We start from the raw sequence: 10,107 nt of genomic DNA, 5'->3' as shown, positions 1-10,107 counted from the left end.
ATTATCATAGCAATAGTTAACTTCGCAATCTACAAGAGATCATGATCATAGCATAAACCAAGTACTAACACGGTGCACACACTCGTCACCTTTGCACACGTGCGGGAGGAATAAAACTACTTTAATAACATTGCTAGAGTAGCACATAGATAAATTGTGATACAAACACATTGCAATCATAAAGAGATATAGATAAGCACCTCACTATGCCATTCAACAAGTGAATAAGTATTCCGTGAAATATAGCCTAAGAGACCCACACGGTGCACACACTTGTCACCTTTACACACGTGGGACAAGGAGTCTCCGGAGATCACATAAGTAAAACTCACTTGACTAGCATAATGACATCTAGATTACAAGCATCATCATATGAATCTCAATCATGTAAGGCAGCTCATGAGATTATTGTATTGAAGTACATAGGAGAGAGATGAACCACATAGCTACCGGTACAGCCCCGAGCCTCGATGGAGAACTACTCCTCCTCATGGGAGCAGCAGCGGTGATGAAGATGGCGGTGGAGATGGCAGCGGTGTCGATGGAGAAGCCTTCCGGGGCACTTCCCCGCTCCGCAGGGTGCCGGAACAGAGACTCCTGTCCCCGGATCTTGGCTTCGCGATGGCGGAGGCTCCGGAAGGTTTTCCGTATCGTGGTTCTTCGCATCGGGGTTTTCGCGATGGAGGCTTTATATAGGCGAAGAGGCGGCGCAGGAGGGTCGAAGGGGTGGCCACACCATAGGCCGGCGCGGCCGGGGCCCGTGCCGCGCCACCCTATCATCCGGGGCCCATAGGGCCCCCTCCGGCGGCTCTCGGGTGTTCTGGATGCTTCCGGTGAAAATAGGAACCCGGGTCTTGATTTCGTCCGATTCCGAGAATATTTCGTTACTAGGATTTCGAAACCAAAAACAGCAGAAAACAAGAATCGGCACTTCGGCATCTTGTTAATAGGTTAGTTCCGGAAAATGCACGAATATGACATAAAGTGTGCATAAAACATGTAGGTATCATCAATAATATGGCATGGAACATAAGAAATTATCGATACGTCGGAGACGTATCAAGCATCCCCAAGCTTAGTTCTCGCTCGTCCCGAGCAGTAAAACGATAACAAAGATAATTTCTGAAGTGACATGCCATCATAAACTTGATCATATTGTAAACATATGTAATGAATGCAGCGATCAAAACAATGGTAATGACATGAGTAAACAAGCTGAATCATAAAGCAATGACTTTTCATGAATAGCACTTTCAAGACAAGCATCAATAAGTCTTGCATAAGAGTTAACTCATAAAGCAATAATTTAAAGTAAAGATATTGAAGCAACACAATGGAAGATAAAGTTTCAGCAATTGCTTTCAACTTGTAACATGTATATCTCAATGATAGTTTGTCAACATAGAGTAATATAACAAGTGCAATATGCAAGTATGTAGGAATCAATGCACAGTTCACACAAGTGTTTGCTTCTTGAGGTGGAGAGAGATAGGTGAACTGACTCAACATAAAAAGTAAAAGAAAGGTCCTTCAAAGAGGAAAAGTATCGATTGCTATATTTGTGCTAGAGCTTTGGTTTTTGAAAGCATAAAGAGAGCATAAAAGTAAAGTTTTGAGAGGTGTTTGTTGTTGTCAACGAATGGTAGTGGGCACTCTAACTACCTCATCAACCAGTACTTTCAAGAGCGGCTCCCATGAAGGACGTTATCTCTACCAGACTAGGTAGATCATCCCTCTTCTCTTTTGTTTACACATGTACTTTAGTTTAGTTTTTCTTTATTTATGGATGACACTCCTCCCAACCTTTTGCTTACACAAGCCATGGCTAACCGAATCCTCGGGTGCCTTCCAACAATCACATACCATGAAGGAGTGTCTATTTGCAAAATTAAGTTGCTTACCGATGAATCGGAGCAAAACATGTGAAGAGAATTATTAATGCAAGTTAATTAACCGAGGCTGGGAACCCCATTGCCGACTCTTTTTGCAAAATTATTGGATAAGCGGATGTGCCACTAGTCCATTGTGAAAGTCTCGTCGAAGTAAATGACAAGATCGAAAGATAAAACACCACATACTTCCTCACGAGCTATAAAACATTGACACAAATCGAGAGGTGATAAATTTTGAATTATTTAAAGGTAGCACTCAAGCAATTTACTTTGGAATGGCGGAGAAATACCATGTAGTAGGTAGGTATGGTGGACACAAATGGCATAGTAGTTGGCTCAAGGATTTTGGATGCATGAGAAGTATTCCCTCTCGATACAAGGTTTAGGCTAGCAAGGTTATTTGAAACAAACACAAGGATGAACCGGTGCAGCAAAACTCACATAAAAGACATATTGTAAACATTATAAGACTCTACACCGTCTTCCTTGTTGTTCAAAACTCAATACTAGAAATTATCTAGACTTTAGAGAGACCAATTATGCAAACCAAATTTTAGCAAGCTCTATGTATTTCTTCATTAATAGGTGCAAAGCATATGATGCAAGAGCTTAAACATGAACACAACAATTGCCAAGTATCACATTATCCAAGACATTATAGCAATTTACTACATGTATCATTTTCCAATTCCAACCATATAACAAATTAACGAAGAAGAAACTTCGCCATGAATACTATGAGCTAAGAACACATTGTTCATACGAACCAGCGGAGCGTGTCTCTCTCCCACACAAGCATTATGAACTTATTCAAACATAAACAAAAACAAACAGACGCTCCAAGTAAAGTACATAAGATGTGGCCGAATAAAAATATAGTTTCAAGAGAAGGAACCTGATAATTTGTCGATGAAGAAGGGGATGCCTTGGGCATCCCCAAGCTTAGATGCTTGAGTATTCTTGAAATATGCAGGGGTGAACCACCGGGGCATCCCCAAGCTTAGAGCTTTCACTCTTCTTGATCATAGTATATCATCCTCCTCTCTTGACCCTTGAAAACTTCCTCCACACCAAACTCAAAACAAACTCATTAGAGGGTTAGTGCATAATCAAAAACTCACATGTTCAGAGGTTACACAATCATTCTTAACACTTCTGGACATTGCTCAAAGCTACCTGGAAGGTAATGGAACAAAGAAATCCACCCAACACAACGAAAGAAGCAATGCGAAATAAAAGGCAGAATCTGTCAAAACAGAACAGTCCGTAAAGACGAATTTTAAAAGGGCACCAGACTTGCTCAAATGAAAATGCCCAAATTGAATGAAAGTTGCGTACATATCTGAGGATCATGCACGTAAATTGGCTTAATTTTCTGAGCTACCTACAGGGAGGTAGACCCAGATTCGTGACAGCACAGAAATCTGTTTCTGCGCAGTAATCCAAATCTAGTATTCACTTTACTATCAAAGACATTACTTGGCACAACAAAACACAAAACTAAGATAAGGAGAGATTGCTACAGTAGTAAACAACTTCCAAGACACAAATATAAAACAAAGTACTGTAGCAAAATAACACATGGGTTATCTCCCAAGAAGTTCTTTCTTTATAGCCATTAAGATGGGCTCCAGCAGTTTTAATGATGCACTCGCAAGAAATAGTATTTGAAGCAAAAGAGAGCATCAAGAGGCAAATTCAAAACACATTTAAGTCTAACATGCTTCCTATGCAGAGGCATCTTGTACACAAATGAATTCATGAAGAACAAAGTGACAAGCATAAGAGGATAAAACAAAAGTAGCTTCAAGATTCTCAACATAAAGAGGGAAACTTAATATTATTGAAATGCATATAACCATATTTCCCTCTCTCATAATAACTTTCAGTAGCATCATTGATTAAATCCACAATATACCCATCACTTAAAACATTCTTATCATGGTTCATATGCATAGAAGTATCATTAAATTTGGCATAAGAAGAGTTATTCTCATTAATAGTAATTGGAGTAAGATTATTATCAAGAATTTGAACATGGTAAACAAATTGCATATTAAGGGAATTGTTTTTAGTAATCCAATCATGACTATGACAAGTTTCATAAGGATAGTTAGAACCTATATCATAGCATTCTTTATAATAATCATCGGAGATCGAGGGCACGGTGTCATCATAGGAAATAGAATAGTTATCTTTCACAAGTCGGTTTATCCGTGTCCACACCATCATTGTTATTAGAAGGAGATGTATCAAGAACATAACGACCAGTAGCTAAAGGATTTTCAAACACCTCTTCCCCAAGCTTAGAGCTTTCTATATCATTATGGGAGGAAGCATGGATAGCACTGACACTATGGCAATTATTATCATCATTTTCAGAATTAGTTTCCCAGAGATTTGTAATATCAAAAGTAGTGTGCTCATTCAAATCATGATCGCTAATGTATGTAAAGGGCATAGGAAGATCATCGTAATCAGATTCATTATCATAATAATCATTAGGAGCAACATACTTACAGTTACCTAGCGTTATCTCATTCACGCGGGGATACGCCGTTACCTCTTTCTTTTTATTCTCCTTCTTCTTCTTCTTCTTCTTCTTCTTCTTCTTCTTCTTCTTCTTCGTTCCCTTCTTCTTGTTCCCTTCTTTAGGAGGAAGAGGCTTGAAGGGTGGCTTGTCCGTATAACCTGATTTACTTTCGAAACAATAGAAGAAACTTGGGAGGATCCCTCCTTTTCATTAATTAGTTGAAAACACACAGCGGTCCTATCATATTTTGGCAAGGTGTCATCTTCTAAAATATTTTGTATGTAAGTATTTGTATGGCTATTATCAATGCAATAATAAAAACACCCATGCAGGACATCATCAATATCAAGATCACTCATATGTAACAAAGAGATTTTTCTCGACAGTTCTTCACACCCCAAAAATAAAGTAAGTTCATCATGCCGATTAGGAGTAATTTCATCATCACAATACAAACTTGCAGCACTCATTGGGTTCAAATTATCATTGGAGGGGCATTGAAAATTAAAATGACCCACTTCATGGCAAACTTCACAAATAAAAGGATAGAGGGCACAAACTTTTTTACCAAGATCATCTAGAGCCCTAAACCACTTTCTAGTTTTTTCATTAGCATGATGGATACAATATTCATCTTTGATTTGATTAATTCCACAAGGTCTATGTATTCCACAAAAATTAACATGCTTATAGGAAATAACATTCTTAGGAGTTTGAGCATGCTCATTACAATAATTAACATCAATTTCATTCTTCATGCAAGCCTCTTTAAAAGGTTCATGATACTTATCAAAATTCTTTTTAGGCAATTCAAAATGAGAAGCAAAGGCTTTATAAAGATTTACAAGAACTTGAGAGTCAAGACCATAAGTAGCACTCATATTTCGAAATTTATCGGTATCCATAAAAGTTTCAATGCATTCATAATCATAATTTATGCCCGACTCTTTACCTTTGTCGTTCTCCCAATCTTCAGCGTTCTCCTTAATCCGATCAAGAAGGTCCCTTTTAAACTCTTCTTTGTTGCGCGTGAATGATCCGGTAACAAGTAGCATCCAAAGAAGGTCTTATCTTGAAAAGAAAGTCTTGCATAGAAATTATCAATGATGATATTACCCGGAAGCTCATGATTGGGGCATTTGAGCATTAAAGACTTCAATCTCTCCCATGCTTGGGCAATACTCTCTCCATCATGAGGCCAGAAATTATATATTCGGTTTCGGTCTTTGTGAATTTCACTTGGAGGATAGAATTTAGAATAAAATAGAGGCACAATATCCTTCCAATCAAGAGAATGCTCATCCTTCAGCAGTTTATGCCAATGCGCCGCTTTACTGTGACAACGACATAGAGAATAATTTCTTCTTCACTTCATCCATAGAGATACCCGCACACTTGAATAACCCGCATAATTCATGCAAAAACAGTAAATGATCTCCAGGATGCACAGTTCCATCCCCTTCATAGCGGTTATCCATAACACGTTCAATAATTTTCATAGGTATTTTATATGGAATACTTTCAGTAGGTGCATTTAAAATATCACAAGCATCATCAGAGTTATCGCATATGGGAGATAAAGTGTTATCAGAGCAAATTTTCTCACCTAAAGATGGGGAGCTAAAAAGATCACAAAAACTAGCTTCCCCAAGCTTAGACTTCTCCATAGCATTAGCAGTAATTGCATTCATACTAATAACATCGCTACTAGCATGCGAATAAGGTTCCATTGGTTTTTTAATGTTCACACCAAACAATTCTAAATCAGGAAAAAGATTAAAAAGCTCACTAAATTTTTTGTTGTTTTCCATTATGCCTAACTAGTGAAAATAAAAACAAGAAACAAAAAGATGCAATTGCAGGATCTAAAGGAAATAGCTTCGAGCACTCACACACTGGCAACAGTGCTAGGAAATAGCTTAGTAGTCGGAGGATGTGAATACCTTTTACCTTACCTCCCCGGCAACGGCGCCAGAAAAGTGCTTGATGTCTACGGGAGCTTCTATTCTTGTAGACAGTGTTGGGCCTCCAAGAGCAGAGGTTTGTAGAACAGGAGCAAGTTTCCCTTAAGTGGATCACCCAAGGTTTATCGAACTCAGGGAGGAAGAGGTCAAAGATATCCCTCTCATGCAACCCTGCAACCACAAAGCAAGAAGTCTCTTGTGTCCCCAACACACCTAATAGGTGCACTAGTTCGGCGAAGAGATAGTGAAATACAGGTGGTATAAATAAGTAGTAGCAACGGCACCGTAAAAGTGCTTTGCCCAGGACAGTAAACAAGCAGTAGTAACGCAGCAGAGTAAAGCAGTAGTAACGCAAGTAAACAAGAAACAAGCAGCGATAGCGATATTTAGGAACAAGGCCTAGGGATTAGACTTTCACTAGTGGACACTCTCAACATTGATCACATAACAGAATAGATAAATGCATACTCTACACTCTTGTTGGATGATGAACACATTGCGTAGGATTACACGAACCCTCAATGCCGGAGTTAACAAGCTCCACAATAATGCTCATATTTTAGTAACCTTTAGTGTAAGATAGATCAAAAGACTAAACCAAGTACTAACATAGCATGCACACTCGTCACCTTCATGCATATGTAGGAGGAATAGATCACATCAATATTATCATAGCAATAGTTAACTTCGCAATCTACAAGAGATCATGATCATAGCATAAACCAAGTACTAACATGGTGCACACACTGTCACCTTTGCACACGTGCAGGAGGAATAAAACTACTTTAATAACATTGCTAGAGTAGCACATAGATAAATTGTGATACAAACACATTGCAATCATAAAGAGATATAGATAAGCACCTCACTATGCCATTCAACAGTGAATAAGTATTCTGTGAAATATAGCCTAAGAGACCCACACGGTGCACACACTGTCACCTTTACACACGTGGGACAAGGAGTCTCCGGGAGATCACATAAGTAAAACTCACTTGACTAGCATAATGACATCTAGATTACAAGCATCATCATATGAATCTCAATCATGTAAGGCAGCTCATGAGATTATTGTATTGAAGTACATAGGAGAGAGATGAACCACATAGCTACCGAGTACAGCCCCGAGCCTCGATGGAGAACTACTCCCTCCTCATGGGAGCAAGCAGCGGTGATGAAGATGGCGGTGGAGATGGCAGCGGTGTCGATGGAGAAGCCTTCCGGGGGCACTTCCCCGCTCCGGCAGGGTGCCGGAACGAGACTCCTGTCCCCCGGATCTTGGCTTCGCGATGGCGGCGGCTCCGGAAGGTTTTCCGTATCGTGGTTCTTCGCATCGTGGTTTTCGCGACGGAGGCTTTATATAGGCGAAGAGGCGGCGCAGAGGGTCGAAGGGGTGGCCATACCATAGGCGGCGCGGCCGGGGCCCGGGCCGCGCCACCCTATCATCCGGGGCCCACGTGGCCCCCCTCCGGTCGCTTCTCGGGTGTTCTGGATGCTTCCGGTGAAAATAGGAACCTGGGTCTTGATTTCGTCCGATTCCGAGAATATTTCGTTACTAGGATTTCTGAAACCAAAAACAGCAGAAAAACAGCAACTGGCACTTCGGCATCTTGTTAATAGGTTAGTTCCAGAAAATGCACGAATATGACATAAAGTGTGCATAAAACATGTAGGTATCATCAATAATATGGCATGGAACATAAGAAATTATCGATACGTCGGAGACGTATCACGAGGCAAATCCATCACCTTCCTGACCAGGTATAGGTCAGGTGGCACGCCCTTGCACCAGCATCGGACGTGCGTGCCGAGTCTTTGCGGGCCGTCGCTCGAGGGACCAGGGCCAGCCGCAGTCCTGGGAGCCTCCCGGCTCTACTGTGTTGCCCGTCGCTGCTCGCCGGTGGGTTTCTGACCGCAACATGCACCTATACATGTGACAATTGTATTAGGTGTGTTGGGGACACAAGAGACTTCTTGTATCGTGATTGCAGGGTTGCTTGAGAGGGATATCTTTGACCTCTTCCTCCCCGAGTTCGATAAACCTTGGGTGATCCACTTAAGGGAAACTTGTTGCTGTTCTACAAACCTCTGCTCTTGGAGGCCCAACACTGTCTACAAGAATAGAAGCACCCGTAGACATCATGGAGCGTCATCGTCTGTTCACCGACGACGATGACGAAGACCCCACTGGACCAGTCGTCCGACTGGAACTCAAGCTCCATGGAAGTGTCGTCCGGCAGTTCCTCTTCCGAGGAGGAGGTGACAAGCAAGAGGCGCATCCGTGAGGACAGCAAGGCAGGGCCTTCTAACAAGAAGGCCAAGAATTAGTTTATAATTTCTTTGTTTTCAAAATTGTTCTGTAGTTTGTATGTTAAATATATTTAAAATTGTTCGATTCGAGAATTAGTTTATAATCAGTACAACTTGTTTTCGCGTTTGAACTTGCTCTTTCAAAGATTCGTTACAACCGATGTAGAAACTGGAGAGTTCTTCAACAAAAGGAAAAGAAGAACCAGGAAAACAAAACAATGGGGTGTCCAAAATGCGTCGGACCGCTGGGGGTGTCCCCCGATGCAAACGAATAAATTTGCGCCTCGCGGTCATTTTCGCGTCCGCCAGACGACGCAAACGAACGCTCGCGGACAATTTAGACGTCCGAAATGCGTCGCCCCATTGAAGATGCCTTTAGATTAGCTCCTAGTCTCCTAGAGCCAACAAGTGGCGTGTCTATCAATGATATTCTGGGATGTGTGTGAGTGTGACTTGACTAGTTCTCACTTACGTCTTAACTTGCAACTTAAGTGCATAAATCACGGTGCAAATGTGATGCTGTAGGAGTCTCATGAGCTTTGTTCTCAGCCTACTGAGAAATAACAATTCCTTTTTAAATGTCAAGTTTGTTCTGAAAGACATTACTAATACGGTTTTGCTAGTTCTCAGCTAACTGAAATTTAGCATAGCATTGAGTCAACTCCACCACCGTCGGATCAGCGAGCTGATATTCGTGATATGGTTGGCCGCAGTGACGACAATGGCAACAAAGAAACTTAGGGTTAGGGGTGCGGGTCTTAGGGGTTGCCAACGCTTGAGAAGAAGGGAGCGAGCTTAGCGGGATCGCCGGGTTGGTGGTGGACCAACGGAGGAGGAGCTTCGGGCGAGGTAGGGCGGCGAGCGGCGGCGTAGCGCGCTAGCTGCGGTAGGGAGGGCAGGCCGAAGATGGTGACAGTTAGGGCATCTCCAACGGGGCGACGCAAACGGACGCTGAGCGACCGTTTGAGTTCGCGCGGTAAAAAACATGCGCCTGCACTCTGTTCCAGCGGGACGACGCGTAGTGACCGGGCCGTTCGTGGAGACGCAAACACGACCCAAATATGCAGCATGTTTACGTCTCTGTGGACGCTGCGCGGTCGCGCCGAGCATCCTCCTTTTCTTACCCGGTCCCGCACGTCACGGACAGCGAAATCGACTGTGTGGATTTGCTTCCTCTTCCCCTTCTTTGCTGCCCTAGTGCGACGCCACCACCCCAACCTCGTCCCGCCGCACCGTCGTAGTACACATCGTCTGCTCGGACCTCGCCGCGCCGCAGAACAAGACCTGAGTCGGGGTAGGTTCTAGGGCGCACCTATCGCGTGTTTGGGGGCCAAACATCTGCCGGTTGCCGCCCAGCCTCGCCGCCCATAACATGTTCGGTCAATTGCGCCGGTAGGGTTCTTACTCA

Source organism: Lolium rigidum, chromosome 2, assembly GCF_022539505.1.
Source record: "Lolium rigidum isolate FL_2022 chromosome 2, APGP_CSIRO_Lrig_0.1, whole genome shotgun sequence".
NCBI lineage: Eukaryota > Viridiplantae > Streptophyta > Magnoliopsida > Poales > Poaceae > Lolium > Lolium rigidum.
This window is presented reverse-complemented; position numbering follows the sequence as displayed.